The sequence below is a fragment of the Alligator sinensis genome, unplaced genomic scaffold (genome assembly GCF_000455745.1).
Source record: "Alligator sinensis unplaced genomic scaffold, ASM45574v1 scaffold583_1, whole genome shotgun sequence".
Taxonomy (NCBI): Eukaryota; Metazoa; Chordata; order Crocodylia; family Alligatoridae; genus Alligator; species Alligator sinensis.
Window position 1 is genome coordinate 210,308 of NW_005841983.1, and position 22,564 is coordinate 232,871.

The 22,564-nt window shown below is 42.4% G+C and overlaps 1 protein-coding gene across 2 annotated transcripts in view; it reads left to right on the top strand.

The window, feature by feature from the left end:
• Nucleotides 1-505: 505 nt before the first annotated feature.
• Nucleotides 506-22,564, top strand: part of SH3KBP1 (SH3 domain containing kinase binding protein 1) — a 343,403-nt gene continuing 321,344 nt past the window's right edge. For both annotated transcript variants that reach the window (XM_025201103.1, XM_025201104.1), the window contains exon 1: nucleotides 506-661. The gene's annotated coding sequence lies outside the window, so the exon portion shown is untranslated. The remainder of the gene's footprint in view (nucleotides 662-22,564) is intronic.

Sequence of the window (22,564 nt, forward strand, 5' to 3'; positions counted from 1 at the left end):
ATAGCAATGATGCATCTGGCAACTGGGTAAAATGGCTGTGGCTTCAAATATTTATGGATCTGAACATTTTTGCACAACAATGCAGAAATATAGGAAAATATTTTAAAGTACCATGGGAGGAGGGTATCCTCTTGCCTTGGAAGTAATGTCCAGTTTGTGGTGTTGTCATCCGAGTGCGTACTGTTGCAGCAGCAGAAAAAATGTTTAATTAAATTATAAAGGCAAATAAACAGGTGCAAATTGATGCAAACAACCTTTTGAAAGGCTTCCTTCCTTTCCCTCCTACAGTGTTTGTCCACAAAATGCCACTGTACTATGCAGTCTATTTTATGGCATCTCCAAATTAAACTGAATCTATTTCTATGGTTGAGCAGTTATAATTGAGGGTTGTTTTTTTTCCTTAGCATTTCTTTCTCTTTTTTTCCCAGGGAAGCTTTTCAATTAACTTGACTTAAAATGAGCACTGTCCCTAACTTTGCAACATGTGGTTGTTTCTCTTCTAGTGGAGGCGATAGTGGAATTTGACTACAAGGCTCAACATGATGATGAGCTGACAATCATAGTAGGTGATATAATCACCAATATCAGAAAGGAGGATGGAGGCTGGTGGGAAGGACAGCTCAAAGGCAGAAGAGGTTTGTTCCCTGACAACTTTGTAAGAGTGAGTACAAAGTGAAACTGTTCTTGTGTCTTTGTGCATATTTTGTGTATTGTACTTGTTGGCTTGTATTGTCATCTCATGAAAAAACTATCTTGATATCACACTGCTTTTTATAATTTTTTTTATTTTAGTGTGTTATATTACGAAGTAAAGAATACATATGTCTATAGAGAGAGTGTGACTGAATCACTTAAAAAAAAATATTCACACACCCTTTTTCCCTCGTCTCCAGTTGCTATTTACAACCCTGTGGTCTAGAAGCAAAAATATCTCACCACAAATCTGTTCTCCAAAACTGAGTTTCCTCTCTACCTCATAGGTGTGTGATATCTTCTCTGCCATGTGGTATTTATTTCTGTCCAGAGTCCAGTGTGGGGGTGGCTTAAAGTTTGCGAGCACAGATAGGTTTGGGATAGATTTGTTATTCACAGATAGGGAAGCCACAAATGAGTTCAGTAGTCATATCCAAACAAGTGGTTGTAAAATCTTTATGCCTCACCATGGCTTAATTTTCATGTATATGCCAAATACTGTTACATAAATACTGTTTTTGGGAAAGTTTTAGAGAGGTTTTAATATTTTTGGACTCTGTTTTCTTTTCTGTAAGAGCTTGGAACCTTTAAGTAGGAACTTGTATAGAGTGTGCTTGGTTTACTGGTCCTTTGTAGATGTTGATGCAGATTTAGGATAGTATTTATAGTGAATCCAGTAAAGTAGTAGTTGAAGTGTGATACAAAAGGCACCTTAGGTGGGGTGTATGTCGAGTGATGTACTATCTGTCTGACGTGGGGGCCCTCCCCTCAACTTTTCTGCCACGACTTGGTGTTATTGAATGAAAGGGAGAGGTTCAGTGGAGATCCTCTTCCTGCGGAGCCTTGGGAACGGTAGTACTCGCTGTCTGGGTGCAATGTTCCACGGGTCTCTGCCTCCCCTACATGCCATCCACTTGCCAACCGGATGGGTGCCACCTGCGTGGTTTGATAGTGCTCCGTTGACCAGTGTCAGCGTGGGTCCTGGTGGGATTATACTGGCTGACTCGACGGCTAGCGTCTCCGCCTCAGATGCTGATGGGCTGGGCTTAGGTAAACTGGCGTCCTCTCTGACTCCTCTGGATGGACACCTCTAATTTGTTCTTTTAGTCAAAAAAAAAAAAAAAATGACTGCTGGAGAGGAGAGGGGTGTGGGATTGCCTCCTCCCTCCCAGCCTGCTACAGGGGCCCAGGATGCTGGTGCCGAGCCAGCTGCACTGCTCCTGCCTGCCAGAGCAAGAGCCTCAGCACATCTGGCGTGCTCCACGCTGGTGTGCCTGCTCACTCCTCTACCCCTGGGTCCCGGTGGGGCTTTTACATCTTCCCGTGGTGGCCAGAATGACCGCCGCGATTGGTTTGGCTTTTCTCTACCCGGGGAACAGCTGATTAAACAGCCAGTGTAATGCCGGCTTGCGTGGCCGCAGCCGCGGCTCCGGCTCTGGCTGCATTCCTGGAGGTGAGTTTCCTTGGCGGGGAGGCTGCTTGTGTGTCTTGGGGCCCAACGGGACTGCCCCCTCCCCTTCAGAAGCGTGTGGGGGCGCCTCGCTGCCACACAAAGGTATACATTTTTTGTTTTCTAGCTGTGCATATGAGCACTGTATTAGACATTAAGTGCATAAATCAGTGGTTACTGGTGCAGTATTTATCTTTTATTATCAGCCTTTCTTGTCACAATATAAATTTGAGGTACTGGGAACACCTACATTTGGATGTTAAGTTTGGGAAGGGAAATAGCATGCCACAAGTGTGCATTGCTTTACTTATTTATAGCTAGACTTTTTGAAGCTGCTTAAATTTTGCTGAAAATTTTTTAACTCTATTAAACCTAAAAATAGTTTCATGGGAGAAAGGAAAGACTCTTCTCTAGGCTTTCTCCTTGCTCATTTCCAAAGACCAGTTATATGCAATGGCAATTTCAGGTTTAGCATTCCAATTAAAGGTTGCCAAGCTATTTCATAATGTTTAATTACAGTTATACTACAGTTAACTACTGTGGTATAGGACTTGCTGCTGGCTCTTCCTATGTTGCATTGGTTAAGTACATCATATAGTTTGTAAATTTTCAAAAAGCTACAAGTATTTAATGAAATGATTTATAATTTGAACACTTTTTCCTCAGTAAAAAAAACTAAGGCCAGGAAAACATTACAATTCTACATTTATATAATGTTCCAGTTCTGCTTGAATCAGCATCTAAAACTTCTCAAAAGAACTAAAAACTGCATTTCATGCTTTTACCTCAGAGCTAGCCTGAAGACTGAGCCAGAGCTGTTTTTTTCTGAGCTGGAAACTTCCTATCCATATTGGATAGTGTAGTCTATATGAGGGGTTATTTTTCACACCCCTAGTAAACATCTGTTATGGCCACCCTCACCCTTAGACTGTTTCAGTTTGTTGCATCCAGGGAGCAGCAGGTATTCTTTTGTGCCAGGGAAGAAAGTAGTGTAGCTGGCAAGCAGGGTTTTAACCCTGGCTAAGTACAGACAGTCAAAAAGCCCAAGGTTGAATCGATTCAGTCTTTGCAGGTTAGTCTAAGCTGTATAGATTGAACTGGCAAGCAAGTGAACAGACATATCCTATTGATTCTGGAAATGCAGCCACATGCCTGCAGTGGCCCATACCAGAAGTCAGGGGACGCTAGAGCATGCCTCCCTGCTTGGCTGGATCAGACAGCTGCCCACCTTGGGAGGGTGGATTTGTGGGGGAGATCCAAAGCATACTGGGGGGACTGTAAGTTAACTTGAATGTGGAGAGGATCTGGGATAGAATTTCAATAAACCAATTTAACTTAAATCAGTTAAGTCTGGTACTTCATCCAGGTTTATCTTAAACTGATTTCAGCCATTTTGAAACTGGTTTATGTGCACTGAACTTCTGTTTGTTCAGATTTGAACCAGTTTCCGATCACTTATACTGGTTTATGTGTAATTTCTGTCCTTAGCCCCCAAAGATGGTAGAGCTAGACAGAGTACTGTGTTCTCATTGTACACCAAGGAGAGTTTTCATAGCTTGGTTGTGGGAAGAATCAGCTGTTGGCCATAAGTCTTCTAGACCTTGGAATAATATTGTTAAAAGAAATATGCTCAATTCTAACAAACTGGCTGATAACAAAAATTAGCATTAAAGAAATTAATGCAATCTTGTTTCTGGCTGTATGTCTGATTTAAACACAGACTGCATGTTATCTAAATGAATGTATCAAAGGGAATGTTCTCTTTCATAGAGAGGTACACTAGAATTATGAATATAACCACAACATCTAGAAAAAGAAATGGAGGACAAGCAGTTTTGGTTACAGCATTTTATATGCGTCCTTAGGTCGATGAACATGCAGCATGGATGAGAAAAAGGAGGGGAGAGATGACTGAAGATGGAAAATTGGCTTGCTGTTTAATAAGGTTATGATAGCATCCCGATATCACCAATGAATTTCACAGAAATAAAAAACTTGGGTTAAAGTGAAACTGGGGAATTAAAGTAATCAAAACAATCAAAATTAGCTTGTATGTTTGGATTCCAGAAGTGCAGTTGGAAGAGGGATAAGGGACTATGACAGGGAATGAGGGATGTAATAATTAGGAAGTAAAGGGAAATGAAATATATTTAACTATAAATGTATGAGAGTGATGTAGCATTGCACAAAGAATTTTAAAAGATTATTACTAGAGGAAGCTAGTTGTGGGAAATACTTTTGGCATGCCTTGTAACCAGAATATAGTTTTCATCTTTACAAGGCAAGAGATTAGGGAAGATAAAAATGTAAATTACGTTAATATTCTAAGGAAGAAACCTAACGTAAAAAGCCAGATATAAAAAAGAAAGGGGAAAGGAAAGTAGGTGATGGTGTGTAGGTTTTCAGCTAAAATAACTTTCATAGTGAAAGTCCCTTGATGAAGAAGTTTGTCAAAGCTGCTTCCTGTTCTTGAATCTGCAAAACAGAAGCTCTGACACACATAGGGGACTGCAGACCAAAACACAGGTGCATATTATTGTGTGTTTTCCAATTTAATATGCAAAGGACGACTGGAAAGGTAATTGGAATTTTTTGTTTTTCCTTTTCCAGTTTCCTCTATCTATTGTTAGGGTGAGCACTGGTCTGCTGAAAGATAATGCAGGAGAAGTTTGCCTCAATGTGTGTGAAAATTCTTTTGTTCCTCTGTCAATGCCTAATTTACCTCTCTCAGCTGCTACTGTCATCTCCTGTTATAAATAATGAATCACAACCTGAGTTTTAAATTGTGTTTTAAAAAATGCATCTCTTACCTTTTATTCTGCTTGGCCCTCATTTTTGGTGTTGGCAGGTAGAGAGATTTGGAAACCAAGTAGAGGTGCTAATTTGTACTCTCCAAATACAGGTTAGGAAGAAGCAGAGGTCTGTGGCGCTCTGAGGTAGGCAGGAGATGTTGATAGAGTAAGTTTTAAATTATATCATATGGTTGTTCTATGAAAAGCTTGGGCTGCATCTTCTAAAGTTAGAAAATTTCAAGCTAACACAGGTGATGTGTGCAATGATTTTCTTATTTTGTTGAAGAAATATCTAGGAAACAGGCATGAATTAAAAGTAATAATAGAAAAGCTTCATTTCTACTATACTTGTGTCTCCAGTATAGAACTATACTTGAAATTGCAGCAGCAGCTGAAACAGTTAGATTTTGCTGATAGCAAATGGAGATGTAGTAAGCAGGAAATTGTGGTGCAAAACCATGCTTGCTGAATTTAATTTGAAAAGATTACTGTATGTGGGATTTGTTGGTGCAGCGCTAGTAAGCTGCATGCTATATATGATAACTTTCATCCTACTAGTTCTCCAGGGCAAGGGACAGAAATTCAAAAAGCCTGAGTCTGAATTTGAATCAATCTTGGCAGGTCAGTCTAACCTGGCTAGGGTGAACTGGTTTGTAACTGCACGGACATCCCAGACATGCAGGCACATGCCTTCAGTGGCTCAGCCTAGAAGCCAGGGGTGCTAGAGCAGCCCTCCCTTCTATAACACTGCACTGAGTTGGTGGGGGGGTGGGGCGGGGCGCAGGACACTGATTAGCCCAGCAGGGAATTGATGACAGTATTTATCACCCCTAACAGTGTTTATCACCCCATTAAGAAAACAACAGAGGGACATTACCAGCTACCTGTTGATGCTCCTTGTTGATTCAGCAAGGATCGTAGCCAGCATGTGGTCTGCTAGCTTATAAACAGATACCTCCTCAGCAAGGCAGAAGGGAGCGGGGAATTCCTGCTTCTCAGGGAGTGCGAGAGGAGGGGCAGCCCACAGTCTCTGCTGGAGCTGCAGCCAGGGAGCAGAGGGGAGAGGCCAGCCCTGGTGTGAAACAGAGAGCCCCGCCCAGCCCAGCCCAGCCCAGATAGACTCCCCCAGCATCCCAGCATGCTGTTTCAACTTAAACCAGCAAGGGATCTGGGGCAGACATTGCATAAACTGGTTTGAGCCAAATCTGTTAAGTCTGATACTACATTCAACCAGGTTTATCTCAAACCAGTTTCCGCCATTTTCAAACTGGTTTATGTGCATTGAATATCTGTTCTGTTGCAGGTTTAAACCAGTTTCTGACTGCTTAAACCAGTTTATGTACAATGTCTGTCCCTAGCCCAGGTGAATTGCAAATGTGGTTAGCAGCTTTAAGGACCTTGTATTTGCAAGCCAGCTGCAGGCATGACTGCCATTGCTTAAAGTCATCATATAAAGCAAGGTTTTACAATCGGCAAAACAGAGGGCTGGAGGCTTTGCATAACCATAACTGTACTGTTGTCTGAGGTCAGAACAGCTTCCAAACACTATTGACACCCCTGTGTAAGAACAGCAAGTAAGGCTTGAAGTACAACAAGTAGGTCATTGAAATTCTAAGTGTGTTGGCTTTGCTGAATCGCAGATATACTCTGGAATTTAAAGAGAATATCTTATTTCTCTCCCTCATATCTTGAAATATCCTCAGTGTTTTTACCTACTTCTTCAGGCTGCTGCTTGAAGGCAGTTAAGTTCTCTACCATTTGTCCATTACCTCTGTGTTACTGTTTTTAGTTTTTACTCCTATACTAATTATATACAAATCTTGTAGAATTAGTTGCTGCCCGCAAATTTCTGAATAGCAGTAGTGATACTGCCCACGGCCTTGCTAATTTTGCTCAGTAGCTATTCTGAAAGCTGTGGCACCTTAAGGGCACTGAAGTTATCTGTAGACTGATGCACTGAATCTGTCTGTAACTGAAAGGTTTTTTACTCATTTGATCCTGGTGCTCTTTGAAGATTTTTATATGTTCTTGGTGGAATGTTTCCATTAAATATTGTTGCATTCTAATAAGTTTTCTAGTAGGAAAACTCATTTAATATTCATTCTTGAGAGGCATTAGGCCTCAGTGTCTTTCAGCAGCAGGTTAAGTGATGGGAATAAAAGTCTAGCTCTTTAACCTAGCGGTCCTCTACCAGGATCAGGGTGCTGTGCAGTACTAGCACTGTTAGATAAGCAAAAACTGACACGATTCGCAAAATCAATCCAACAAGATTTAGAGGTTTCAAGTAGGAATCCAGAGTACTAAAAATATCCTGACCTGTTGTGGCCTTTCTGAGAAAATTTGCTCTGTTTTTTCTATAGTGAAAAAAAGAGTGATAGCTAAAAGCTGGCATTTTCTGAGGGATGCCTTGTAATGAGGCTGAGAAGCTCTGTTTTAACCTCGGGGTCTTCACACCAGGAATAGATCGTTGAGCTTGGTATCATTGGGACAGAATGAAAAGGAGGTTAAAATGTGAAAAAAAAATCTTTCCTCGTTGACATTTAATGTGAAAATATGTCTAATTTTGGATCTTTTGTTACCTTTTTCCTTAATAATGATGAGGGCACAATGGAAGAAAGCACTGGGTGCTTGATTGTGTTATTTGTTGTTATAGTGATTTGTGGGTGGAGAAGAACAAACCAGGCAAGGCTTAAAATGTACGTGTACAGAAAGCTAAATAGCCTTGAGCCAGTCAGTGGTCTCTGAGTCAGCAACGTTCAGCCTAAGAACCTTCAGGAATCACAAAAAAAACCCAGCCATCCATGGTATATGTGCAGCATCATCCACATCGCTATAGGTGTGACATGGACTGTCCCAGATACCCTCGGCATCATTGCTCTTGGCACAACACACCTCACCACACCTGACCCTGCATACTGGCTTCAGGGGCATTAAAGGAGCCAAAAGTTCAGTAGCTGTTCATCCAGCATGGTAGTTCTGTGGGACTTTCTGGTAGTGGCAGAGGTTACCTCATTCTCCTTGCTACATGTGCAGTACTGTCTGGATAGGATATTTGCTATGCAAGTAATCGATGTTGCAATGAGTACAAAGGGGCCTTTTAAATAAGGCTGTAGTTTATTTGCTCAGATACCCTATAAGCAGTAACCCTTTCCTCCCCCCAATTATGAACAATACTATTAAATGCAGAGGCTTCTAATGATCCCTGTCAGTGGTTACATAGTATCTGTTATATTATTGTACATTAAAAGTGGTAACACAATACTAATATGTCATACCAATATATTCAATACATTTGTTGATTGAGAAGATAGTTCAATGTACAGAATAGAAATAAGCGTATTAATCAGACTTTTTCAGTGTGTCCCCCTCTGCACCTTCTCCTTTGCTCAGTGAATCATTTCAATGTTAAAATATATCAGATTGTATAAAGAAATAAAACTACAACTGTTATTTAAATTTCAAATACTAAGGACTCCAAATTTGCATTTTTATATAGTCAGAGAGAAAATGTTTAGCTTCTGTGTTTTCCTGCCTGAGGCTCCAAGCCAGGAGGAGGACAGGAGGAAATAAGAACAGAATTCACTGTTTAGAGGTTATATTTTCCAGATAGTGGAATTATGCTTCTCTGGAAGGGGCTTTCCCTGCATCACAGATTCTTTTGGGCAGTCCCTTTTATCTGAATTGTGGTAGTATAATGTAACTGAATTGAATATGTGAGATCAATGTATTTGGCTGACAAACTCTGACGATTATCCAGTCCAACATTTGGGATTGGTAGGACTAGAAATATAGGAAATTCCCCCCACCCCCCTCCCAGTGCAGTTCTGACAGGTTGCAAGGCAAAGTCTTTTCCATCAAGGTGCCAGGATGTTCCAATTCTCTCCCTCTTGGTAAATGTTTGAGTTCATTTCATTTTTCCCCAAGCTTTAAACGTTGTTATTTCTTCTTCAACTTGTTTGTGTGGGTGGAAAGGTTGGATATTTCTGTATTTTGGATTGGGCTATCTTCATGCTGGTTCCAGCAAGTGTTTTTACTATTAAGGCATGTTGCTGTGAAAATCCTTGGCTTCTGCTAATTTTTAAAAGATAATTAGAAGTGTTAAGATGCAAACGTCTTGGTTTTACAGAGGCCATAGTGCAGTCCTCTCTCATTTCTTGTCCTGTATAAGTAGTTATAATTTCTGAGACCCGATAACAGTATGTGTAGTGAAAGTCATAAACTCATGGTAGCAAAGGATAGAAAAAAAACTAGTTTGACATTTTACCCATCACCTGCCTTTGTAGGAGAGTTCTCTGTTGTCTCACTAAAGGCAAGCTGGATTTTTGTAAACAGTAACTGCACTACAGAATAATCTGATATAGCTGGAGCCATGAAACCTGTCCAAGTGGTTTTACTTCAAAGGGGAGTACATTTTGCAGCTTTCATCCTCAGCATAACGAAAGCCAGATTCAGATGTTCAAAAAGCCTGGGGAGGAATCAGTCTGTCCTACACAGGTTTTTGTAAGTAGCCTAGTTTAGATCGGTAGCAAACAAAACACATGTTTTCCCTTTGCGGGGTGGGGGGACTCAGGCTGTCTGCACTGGCTGAGGCCAGTAGGTTGGAGGTGCTCCTGCACACCTCCCAGTGGCCTTGTGCCTGGGTTGCTGGAGACTGCCAGGTGCCCAGGTCATCCCAATTGACTGCTGAGTACAGGCAAGCATGCTCCCAATCCCCACTCTTCCCCCATATCTTCCCATCCTAGTACTCTGGAACCCTGTAGCTGCAGGCCAAAAAATCCTTGCAGCACCCCAGGTACCCATGGCCTGTGTACCTGTGGGCAGTGGCTGAGCCGCAGAGGTCACAGGGTTGCCTCTGTGCAGACACAGTCCTGCTGTTCTGCCCTCAGCCACCCTGACCTGCCAGAGGCTCCATGCTGGGGTCTGGGTGGCAGGGTGCCTGGCTCTGGCCACTGAGATGTGGTGTGCAGGAGCCAGGGTCAGGTTTCATGAGGCTGTGCCTGAGCATGGGGGCATCGGGTTCCCTGGCTGGGTGTGTGGCCAGGGTTAGGCTCTGTGGGGCTGTGCCTTAGCACGGGGTTTCTTCTGGGCTCAGTGTCAGGTGTGTATGCTTTGTGACGGTGCAGAGCCATGGCCCAGGGACCTGGGGGCCCAGGTCCCAGGGCTTATCCAGGGGACATGAAGCCTGTACCCCCCCCCCCCTTGTTGCCTTCCTGCAACTGACAGATGGCCAAGGCAGGAGGTGGGGCTAGGGAGAGGGTCTGTGCTGGCTCAACTCTGGGAGAGCTCAGGGATGGGGCCTGCTGGGTGTCCTCAGCCAGGGCAGCCATGTGCTGGCCAAGTGCTAGTGCGCCTCCCTGAAAGGGAGAGCCACAAAGGAGCCTGGGATTTCATAGACATTCGGGGTGGAAGGGACCTCGGAAGATCTTCAAGTCCAGTCCCCTGCCCCAGGGGCAGGAAGTCAGCAGGATCCCAGCAAGATAAACATCCAAATGTCTCTTGAAGGTGTTCAAAGTGGGTGCTTGAACCATCTCCGATGGCAGGCTGTTCCAGACCTTGGGGGCTCGGACAGTAAAGAAATTTTTCCTTACGTCCAGCCTCAAATGGTCACGGAGGAGTTTGTGACCATTTGATCTTGTCATCCCTTGGGGCGCTCTGGTGAACAGACATTCCCCCAGATCCTGGTGAACACCCCTTATAAACTTCAGGCAGCCACCAGATCAACCCTGAGCCTGTGCTTTTCCAGGCTGAAGGGTCCCATGGCTCTCAGCCTCTCATCATAAGGTCTGTTTTCCTGACCTCTGATTATGTGCGTGGCTCTCCTCTGCACTCTCTCAAGCTTCTCCACGTACTTTTTGAATTGTGGAGCCCAAAACTGGATGCAGTACTCCAGCTGTGGCTTCACCAAGGCCAAGTACAACGGGAGAATGACATCCTGGGATTTGCATGAGAAGCATCTATGGATGCAAGCCAGCGTTTTGCTTGCTTTACTAGCTGCAGCATCACGTTGATGGCTCATGTTCATCTTGTGGTCAGTCATGACCCCCAGGTCCCTTTCGTCCGTAGTGCTAGCCAGCATAGCACTGCCGAGCCTATAAGCATGCTGCAGGTTTTTCTTCCCACGGTGGAGAACCTTGCATTTTTCAGTGTTAAATACCATCAGGTTCTCGTCCGCCCATTTCTGGAGCCTGTCAAGGTCAGCCTGGATTGCCCTCTATGAAATCTGTTTGCACTATTATTACAGGTATTCCCTGTGCTATTCCCTGGTTGAATCCAGTTCTTACCAGGTGAAACCAATTCAAAAGAGACCAGAATGGACAAAACCAGTTCAGCCAGGCAAAATCAGACAAAACTAGTTCAAACTGGGCAAAACCACTTGGAACCAATTCAAGCCTGTTAGAATCGCTTGGAACCAGTTCAAGCCAGGTGAAGCCAGATCAAAAGAGTTCAAACCAAACCAAGCCGGGTGAAACCAGTTCAAACTGGACAAAGCTGGGCGAAACAAGTTCAAGACCAGGTGGAACTGCTCAGAACCAGTTCAAGTTGGACAAAACCAGTTCAAAAGAGTTCAAACTGGGCAAAACTGGGTGAAACCCATTGACACCAGTCAAAACCAGTAGAAACAGGTTCAAACCAGACTGAACTGGTCAAAACCACTTCAAGCTACTCAAAACCTCACAAAACCAGTTCACATCATGCAAAACCAGTTCAAACAGGATGAAACTGGTCAAAACCAGTTCAATGAGGAAATGAGGAATATTTGTTGTTACTGAGACAGTAAAACAAGCACCTATAAAGGACAGGAATGTAAGATTTGCCTGTCAGAACCAACCAATGGTTCATCTAGTCCAGTATCCTTCTTACTGCATTGGCTTTATTGTAAATGCATCTAAGGGAGATAAAACCCCGAATAATGCATCTATTTCATTGTACAATGTTGTACCAAACAGAGAGAGTCCCAACTCCATTAGGCTATTTTTATGCCCAGAAGTAAATGGGCTGATTTTGTATGAATGTCACATGTAGAAACTAAGCAGCAATGTGCACTTTTATCCATTGTGCCTTTCACAGAAAAAAAAAAACAGCAGAAAAAGTAAAATGCAAAGGAATAAGATCATTAAAGTGTTTCAAGTTGTGTATGCAGAAGACTTTTTGCGTGCATGCTAACAGCAATTTAATTTTTGGTAAGTTTTTAGACAGCAAGCGTTTTAAGATGGTGTGAGACTGTAGGTGAGCCTTAAGTAAATTTTGATGCATCAGTCCGTATGTAGGAATGCTTTGATATGCGTATATTTTTGCTGAAACTGTTTAATAGCCTACAACGTCATGGGGAGCTATCTGTGTAGCCCTTTGTAACAGAAGTAGGTTTGAGGAAGGTGGGGGAACTTCTGAAGATAGGCATGTAAGATGTATAAAGGGAGGTAAATGTTCTAAGAATTAGCTGGAGCCACTCTGAAGTTTGATTATACTAAAAGAAAAAGAAAATCAGCTCATGACATATTACCAATCGGGTTTCTCCCCTGTTACTTGGCTTTCTACTAATTCACAAAAAAATATTTATTGTATATGATTTTTGTCTCAAATATAGTAAATGGATCATGTGACAATATTTGCTTTCATAACAATTAACTCACTAATGCAGGAGCCTCAAAGATACAGCTTGCAGAGCTCTATCTCCTGGCCTGTAGCACTGCCTGCCACATACAGCATGTGCCACACAAAGCCTGTCTGACGCAAGCTGCGTCTAGTATGGGGGCTGATCTGGGCCGCATGCTGTATATGACACCTGCAGTGGACTGGCCCTACATTCTAGATCTGGGGCTGGTTTGGATCAGACCTGTAAATCAGCCCTGCTTGCCAGATCCAGCATGCAGGGCTGGTCTAGTGTGGGTGCAGTATGCAGCGTGTGCCCAAGACTGGCCCCATATGCCACAAACTGCTGTGGTGGGCAGTGCTGGAGCCAGAACATGCTGTATGCCACACCTGTACAGGAGCAGATCTGCATGCTGCATCTGGCATGGATGGCCCATCTGTGGGTCCATTTTGGACCAGCCCTAGATCTAGTATACAGGCCTGGTACAGCACAGGCACCACATGTAGCGTGCAGGGCCAGGGCCAGCACGGGGTGTGGCAGCACTGCAGGCCAAATAATACTGCTCCAAGGGCTGCATCTCTAACACTGCTACCTTCCAATATCTTACCTATGATGTGTTAATGGGTAGGCTAAGCTGTACTACCAGATTTGTGATTTCTTTTTATGCTTGTAATCAAGCATCTCAGTTTATACCTGTTTTTAATTTCTTTGCTTCTCTGTTGTCCATTGCTATATTGTACAGAGGAGCAAAGGAATATTATTAAAGTTGGAGACATTTAATTTTGGGTTGGTCATCTCTCATTCTCATGTCTTTTACATCCTAGTTTCTTGTGAAATACAACTGCAAATCATAATGCTTTCTCACATAAGTGTGCTCTACACAAAAGCGTCACAGTCTGCCTTGATTAATGAGAGTTTGGTTTCAGGCCTTTGAAAAATGTGACCAATAGACTCCAACCAAATACAGTTGAGCACTGTTAACTTGTTCATGTGAAGAATGTTTGTAAAATGAGTTTGCAAGCTGTTCTCTAGAGCTGACTGCCTTATGGTTGGAGGACAAGTTTCAATGTATGTTTCTGATTTGATACAATGCAGCAAACCTGGCAGGTGTGCCTCTGTTTCAAGAAAGCAAAGTGGTAGCTCAACATTACCAAAACCCAAATGCTCAGCTTTAAGCAGTGAGGGCAATGTTTTCTCATGCCTCCCACCGCTTCCCCCTTTTTTTTTTGCAGTGGGAATTATTTCCTATCCCCAGGCTTCCTTGGATTTTACTCTATGCTCAACTGCGTAGAAAGCCCTAAACGGAACCGAACCAATGACACACACAATTGTAATAACAGGCCTAAACGGGAAGGTCGGACCGAAACATTAAGCCAGCTCCTAGACGCTCTTTTTAGGGATTGCCAGTTACTGCCAATTATTGTGACTGGGTTTTTCCTTTTAAATAAGGTCCAGGGAGCTGAATTGAGGCAATGTCACATTGAGAACAAATGGTAATGGTTTGCTGCTACCACTGATTTGAGCTAAGGATATACTGATAGAGGCAAATATGTCACCATTTGTTCAAGGCTAGCCGTAAGCATGTGTCAGATGTGAAATGCATGACTCCATTCTTTTCTCAGTGGCCATGATGCAACACAGATCATGAAAGATTAGTTTGGGTGTGTACAACTGTTCATGACTGTACAGCAAAAGGAGGTTTATTCAGAACACCCTTCTCTTTCTGAAACTTTGTTAATAACTGCCATGATTTCTCCAGTTGCTGGGTGCAAGTTTCCATGAGTCCCCCTCCCCCCCAGAATGGCTCCACAGCTATTCTTGCCTCATTTTTCCCTATAAGGAAACTCATGTACCTACACATAATCAAACCCCATTTCCTGTCTGGTCTGGTTTGAGCCATAATGCAAAATAACTTTTAAACTTTAACTTGAGTCCCTTTTGGCCCTTTCAAGCTCAAATATGCTTCCCTCTTTGCAGGCATAGCAGCATTTCTGCTGTGGGTACAGGGTTTTCCACAGGCCTCCTCCTAAGGTTTGTTTATTTCATAGTCCTTTCACCGGTGGTGTGATATCCTCAGCAGGCTCTCTGCAGGTCTCTCCTGCCATGTGAATAGCCAAGCCTTAGAGGAGACTGCCCTTGAGCAACCATCATGTGGTTTGTGGTTGCTTGACACAGCCAGAATTTTGGCCTTTGATTCTTTACTCAGTTCACCCATCTGCATGCTAAACCTTTGTGCACACAAGTGTCCTGTGAAGGTTACTAAATTAGGCCCAGGCAGAAGGTGTGCTAAAATGGCTCCTCAGAGGCGGACAAAAGTGCCAGCCTGTCCTACCTTCTGCCTGACTTCAGATCAACATATCTAACTAATTCTCTAAATTATGCCCAGCACATTTTAGTTTGTGCAGGGTATGCCAAAATTCAGGCTATGCTTGAACCCAGTACTTAATCCCACAAGCCACTGAGTCTCCATTACAGAATAGATTTAATCTCTTTTTGGTTTTTCCAAATTAATTACTGCATGCCAATGTTGTCATATATTTGAATGAAAGCAATCTGACTGAAAAATAATGACTACTTCCCATTTGTTAAAAGGAAAAATATTTTTAAACTTGTTCATTTGAGCTGGACTAGCACAGAGCTTCTTGACCACACTATGACTGCTAATTCAGGGAAGTTGTACATTTTGGACTGCATGATTCAAGTCAGTTTATTATTCATTGAAGAAATGTTACTTTTCAAGAGTAGGAGACAGACTGTTCCAAACTTACAGTACAGAGTAAATACGTTTGAATGGCCAAAATCCATGTTTTATCACAGTAAGTTTTTAAAATCCATGATATGTTATTTGCAGTTTACTGTTTTACTGTATCGATTAAATTTAATCCAGGGCACGTGCAAAATAGCATTTTCAAGCACTTCTTACTAATACGTACTTGAAGAACAAGCTCCTTCAAACATCGTAAAATAAGTTTGAGAAATATTGTTAAATGTGTCACATTACAGAGCCTAGCCAAATTATTGCTAAATGCATCTGCTTGTGCCCTGTGGTGTCTGATTCACTGGCAGTCGTGTTTACTTGTACAGTGTCAATGTTGCTGAAGAGTGGTGATGTTTTATATTTCTTCATTGCTTATCTGTCAAATTGGTTGATAAAGTGTGACTCCCAGAGCAGATAGCAAGGAAGTCAGAAAATCTAAAAAGAAGGTAAAGATGAAATCTGAATCCTTTTTACTGAGCAAGCTTAATGGCAAAACTTTAATTTTTTTTTATATAGCGTCCTCCATCTTTATTGTAAATTTGGGCTACATTGTTCTCTTTAATAGGTTGCTTTGGCAAAAGATGAAAAAAAAATCTTGAATCCAAACCACTGAGTTAGTAATAATTTTCAATGGGAACACACAAAAGTCAACTGCAGAGAAGTTGAACACATGTCTCAGTGTAGCTTTCAACATAAATGTTCTTGTTTTGCTTTTTTCCTTTTCTGACTCTTTAACTTAAACTTTAGTTAGATTTCATTAACATTCTGATTGCATGTTTGGCAGTTAATGAAGGTCCTCTAAAACAAATGAACAACTGAAACTATTTACATGCAAAGATTATTTTCTTCATTTTTTCTTATGGCTAAGAACTCCGTCCCTTCCATTTTTTTGGCTTTTTTTTTTATAAGTCATTGTGTCCTGTTTTTGAAGGTTTCATTAACTCCTTAAGAGTTGCATACATAGGACCTGGCATCATAATGTCCATAATTCTTTTTGGACATCATAATCAATTTCCATAAAACGAGGGTCTCAAATTTAGAATTAAGTAGAAGTGAAGAAGCTGTTTCATTATAAATGTTTGTGTAAATATCAAGAATTACAAACAACTCTATGAAAAATACTTGAAAGAAGTACAGATTTAAAGTGTTTTATCTTGTTTTGTAAAACTCTCTCTTGATTGAAGGCCAAATTTATTTAAATATATTTAAAATCTCTGTATGTTTAGGGATTGATCCTCCAAACACTTTTGCAAGCTTCTGCACATGTGCAAATAATTCTACTGAAGTCAATGGAATTATTATATGAGTAACATTACTCAAATCCATAAGTGCTTGCATGATTGTGTGCTGTACTTTGTTGTCTTCTATCAGTCTGGTGATGGTATTAGAGAGACTAGTTACGAGTTTTTCATTTGACTTTACGTAGTTGACAAGAATCCAGAAAGGACTACAGTTGCAGACAGCCGAATGCATGTATTTTTTATAAAGGGCTTTAGTTCCAGAGTCAGCAATTCTGTATGCTGTAATGATTCCTAAGAGTTTGTGGAGCCCATCAGATGATTTAAGTTCTGAGAATGAGTGTGCATACACAGATCATACTTCCCTATGAAATACTGCTGTAACATAAGTGAAGAAATGCATCATAAGCATAAAATAGGAGAACTTCTTAATGAGTCAGACATGAAAATAATGCAATTTTGAATAATACATCTGTTATCTTTTTTTAAAATAGCAAATATGAGTTAAGGTGTCTAATACCATTTTTAAAGCAGTTTTCATCTTCTGCCTTGTCTTGCCTTTCCTTGCCTTCTTCACAACTTCGTGATCTTTTAGATCTATGCACATAATGTGTTGGGGATAGAGTAGTGACTTTAAGTCTGAAAATGTCTTGAAATCTCAGGTATTTATCTTCAGAAAGGTAACACAAAAGTGAAGGCATATTTGCTCTGGTAGATGTGCTAAAATACGCTTTGTAAATGCGATGAAAATTGCTAACCTCAAAAATGTAAGTTCCTTATACTGAACATACATGTTCCTCATGGGGGTGCATTCAGTAATATAGAAACAACCAATGATATTTGCTGAAAAATACCACAAAGAATGCAAAAACTAGAAGTCTCAGTAGCAGTAGATTCTCCTTTCCTCTCTGTTGTGCAGTGTCAACTTTAGAAGTACTTTCATGGGTATAGCAGTACTGGTATGCTATATTGGCCAAGCTAGCTAAACCAGCAAAGTCGCACTTCGTTCCAGTATAGCAAAACCAGCTACCATCAGTGAAACAAGCTTATTCTGGTAAAAGCATTACTTTGCTGGTTAAATTACATATGCAGTAGGGGCTTCTAGTGCTACAGTTACATCAGTTGGGGATTGTGTCTCTTCACACACCGCACCAACAAAATTAAGATGGCAGAAGCCTGTAATATAGATTTGGCCATAAATTAAGTTGAAATTTAAAAAATAAACAGCGTATTTGGAAAGTGAGGTATCTTTTTTCCCTTCCCTTTCAACAAATAATTTATGGTTGTATATTTTTAAAGGTGCTAGTTAAGCTTAACTAGACTCCAAAATAGTTCTTGGCTTGCCTTTCTTTTAACTGCCATGTATTCTGGACTCTTTGAAGCTGGATGAAAATTAATATCCTGATTTGATTTTCAAGTATCCTGATTTAATTTTCAAGTATAAGGCTTAGGTACTTTGATCATGGCAGATGTGTAAGATTCTTGTAGTAGGGTTGTGGCTGCATATGATGGGTCTCCTTGTTTTTATGTTTTTAGGGAGTATATTCCCAGGTAAACTCCCATACGTATGCTATTTAGCTTAGGTTGTATCTGCTCTTTACCCAGTCTTGAAGACAGGTGCTTGATACCTAAAAGCTTGTCTGACATCTCCCCCTGCTATGTAGTTGGTCCAGTAAAAGATACCACTAAACAAACCTTGCTTCTCACAAGATTCTTTTGAAGTAGTGCTTAAGACAGTATGCAATGTGTGTGCCATGCCTGGGCACAATTGTTTTCCTCAAACTAGACTACTAGTTTCAACATTACTTTTAAAGTTAATCCATCAACAGATTAAATGGAAAGGAATTGATTACTTTCTTATAGACTTTCATAGGCTATGTAGATGTGAAGCTATATAATATATCTAGGAAAGCTTTATGGAATATTAATCTCTGATAAACCTGTGGTACAGGCTAGACAGGCATGAAATACAGCTAGAGTACCAAACAGCACTGTTTAAAGTGTTGATGAAACATTTCCATGCACTGCAGAGACCACAGCTATGCTAGGGAAAGCTGAGCTTGTGCACAAAGATACACTTGGCTTGCAGCTTCTCTGCTAGGTGCAGTTGTTATGTACAGAGAGAAGGAAAACTTGAGTAAATGTTTTTTGTAGCTTAAATGCCAACTCCCCCCAAACAACACACACTTGTGAAGTGGAGGAGGAGATCGAGGGCAGAATGGATGACTAAATGTAATATAAAGGAACTGTGCAAGGGAAAAGAACCAGGAAGGAGGAACAGAACATGGAATAAGTAGGAGAAGCCAGATGCCATAAGAGGGCACAGGAGAAACAAAAACACATTATCAAGTACTAAATATGGTTGTGTATTTGCAGCAAAGCTGGAAAAACAGCAACCTCATAGCTTCCAGCTAATACAAAAGAACAGGGTGGCATTCCTCTCTTGATCTTCAGCAGTTGCTGCTCATGGACTGCAAATTACCTTTTCTCCCCCTTCACAAATCCTGCAAAGACCTTCTCCAAAGTTGCAGGGCATAATATTATTACAAATAATTTCCTTCGCATAATAAGTTGTGGTACAGTGGTGTTCAGGCTTATTTCTCAGATTAGTTAGTATGGCCAAGATGCTGAAGGTCTTGTTTTTGACAGGAGTGGTCATTGTGGTGTTCAGGAATCATTCAGAGCTAAGGAGGTCTGACGGATGCCTGCTGCAGTTAGAACATGTCCTGAGCTTTAACTGCCCAGCACTGTATAATCTGAGCCTTGGTATCACAAGACAGCCTGTTGTAACTGGATCGTGCCAATGCCTCATGCAGGTACAAGTCTCCACAGTTATCAAGTCAGATGCTAGCTGAAAGAAAGTTTGCTAAGAATAGTCTTAGAGGGAAATTAAGTCTGACTTCCATGTTTTCTTGAACTAAATAGGATATCCATGAGCAGAGAGAGGATATCTTTGTTCTAGCTGTAGAAGTCAGCTAGAAGGCAGGGTAGAGATGCCCCTTAGGCAACCTGAATCAGAGATACAAAAGCTTTTGTGAGCAACATCTTAGTCAAATGTGACAAAGTAATGTTGTCCATTCAAGCTAATGCATCTCTAATTCACTTAATGCACCTCTATCCTGCCTTATGCCTAAATAGGATAAATTTTAAAGAGAAATATATTGTCACCTTAAGCAAAATGCTTTAACATAGTGTCACTGGTCACGGACAGATGTTTGTTTCTACTAGTAAGAATTTCCGTGAAATTCCTACTGGTTGAAAAATAACCTGGGAGCTGGAGCATGCATGTATTCCTGCCCCATGGCTGGAGAGCTGCATAGGCAAGCTCGCCAGCCAGAGGGCACTAGAAAGCTACCCCTTAGTGGAGCCCATTATTTCACAGCCTGTCCTCTCTCTGGCCTGGGAAGGGGCAGCCTGTCAACAGGCAGCCTCCTAGGGTTTTAAATCACCTCTTGCTCAGCCCACATGGGCTGCACGCAGAGTAATTTAAAGACAGGAGTGTGGGAAAGTGGAGCCACAGACAGCCTCCTCAACCCCACGTGCTGACTCATCAGCTTTTAAATCACTGCGTGTGCTGCCCAGCTGGGTGGCACACATGGCATTTAAAGCCAAGGGGCCAGGAACTGGGGCAGGGATAGTTTCTCTACTTCCTGACCCCCGGAGCTTTATAATCACCATGCAGCAGGAGTAGCAAGGGGAAGCTGGCGGGGCCTGAGAACCAGGCTTGGGGACAGACTTCCCACCTGGTCCTGTGGGCTTTGCAGTCCTTGCCTGCGTTGCTCAGCTGCATGACAGGGACAGCATTTAAAGCTCAGGGGCAAGGGAGAAACTGGGGTGGGAGTATAGTTTTGCTAGCCTGTTTTTTCAGCTCTTAGGCTTTGCAGTCCTTGCCACCCCACTGAGCAGTAGCTGGGCTTAGGGACAGTGTTCCTATCCCTGGGTCTGGTCCTGCTGTCCAACTGAGCAACGAGGGCAGCATTTAAATTCCAGGAGCCAGGGCAGGGAGATGGTGGGGCATTCTTCCACATCTGGAACCCTCTTGGGGTTCTAGGAGTGTTCCTACTGGAGGAGAATACCCCTTCCCCCCTTCCCCAACCACAGCCCGAATGGTGTGACAGGGGTTCCCTCAGGGCTTCCTGCCAGCTGGCCCCTGGGCAGGCTGTCAAGGAGCAGGTGTGCTCTCTCCTTCCTTTGGAGGGAGGGAGGAAAAGCAGAGGTCTTCTGGGATACTGGGTGTCCTCTGTCCTCAGCACCTAAGAGAAGTGCACAGCTGCTTAACATAGTGCAAGACAGGATTGTTCTTCCTGGTTGGAAGAGGTAGAACTTTCTTGCAGAAGAGCCATTTTTCTTCCTTAAGAAAACTTTTGAATGGCTGAACACTCTTTTTGTGCCAGGCAGAAGACTTTTCTCTCAGCACAGATGTTATACTCTGTCTAACAGAAACCTTTTTGAACTATTAAAGTAGCTCAATTTTCTTCCGCTTTTCCTTTTCCTTGTTTACAGACTTTAGTTCATGTTATGATTGCTTTTAAAATTTGGGGTAGGTTTAAGGAATTGTATGACTTTTTAAAAAGTCTAATTGATTTTTTGGACTCTCCCTTTCTTTATAAATTTCCTTTCTGTTTTTAAAGTGTGGCAATAGCTTGAAACTTGAGCAGCATCCTCAGTTTTGTTTTTACTGTCATTCACTGCCTCCAGATCAGATTTGTTGGATTTCATGTAAAATGTTGTGATTTTGTTGGGTCTTGTTTTTTAGTTGCAAGGGTGCAAGCTCAGTCCCTAATCTTGAGGCCAAATTGTGGTGTTCTGGTTCATGCATAATCAACAGTAATAAAAATCTAGTTGATAGCGTTGCTTCTGTAGACCCTACTCATTTTGCCAGTATTCATACCTCTGGGATAGTCTCAGGGATGTATAACTTCTTAATCTCTTTTTAGTATTTTGTTTTAAACTCGTATTGTGAATATTTTACACACGTATGTATGGATATAGGACTCAAATGGACTTTCTGGATTATGAGGATTCCACACTTGCTACTGCAGGCAACACATATAATCATTTTTATAAACTTACGAATCTCCATCTTAAGTTAGCTAGCTGTTTTTTTTGCTCCCATTACTCCAGTGCGAAGGCTGTGATAGAACCTCTTTCTTCATATACAGGCAGTCCTCAGACTTTTGGCACAACTGGTTCCTGAAAACCGCGTACAAAGTCGAAACGTAGTTCGGAACTGATTTTTCCCATAGGAATAATGTTATAAATGGGGATTGGTTCCTGAACCAAGGCCCAATACCCTATTTCACCTAAAATAGCCCAGAATTTTGTTCTCAATCAATTATAGATGAGTAATATCTATATTACAAAAACATTAATGTATTTATATTGTAAATAATAGGGGTGCACCGATAGGGATTTCGGAGGCCAATACTGATAGCCGATATTTAAGGAAGCATATCGGCCAATACTGATCTGATATTCAATACAGCTACCATCAGGTGGTAAGTCTGGTGCGGTGGAAAGGGAGGGGGGAGGGAAGGGGCATGGAGGATCAACGCCCCCCGTGATAAGGGAGGGGGCAGGCGCTGGGGGTGGGGGTGGTTCTTGCTGCTGCTTGCGCCCTGGGAGGGCGGGGCATGTGCCCCTGGATCTGCGTAGGGTGGGCTGCAGCTGCAGGGTGGAGCCAGAGCCGGCTCTGCACAGGGCTCTTCTCAGGGGGGGCTGGGCTCCGAGCAGGCTCCGATGGCACTGGGAGGAAGCTGCACCCACACCAAATTTCACTGCAGCTCTGCTCCCAGCCCTGCTCTGCTGCCTACTGCAGCCCCAGCTTTTCCTAGCACTTGGGTGGAGGTGGGGCGTTCAGCCGGGGCTGCGCTGGGCAGCGGGTGGTGGTGTGGGACTGGGAGTGGAGCTGTGGTGAAATTTGGGGTGGCTGCAACCTCCTCCCAGCACTGCTGGAGCCTGCTCTGAGCCCAGCCCCTGGTGAGAAGAGCCCCACACAGCACCGGCTCCACCCTGCAGCTGCAGCCTGCCCCACCCCATGCA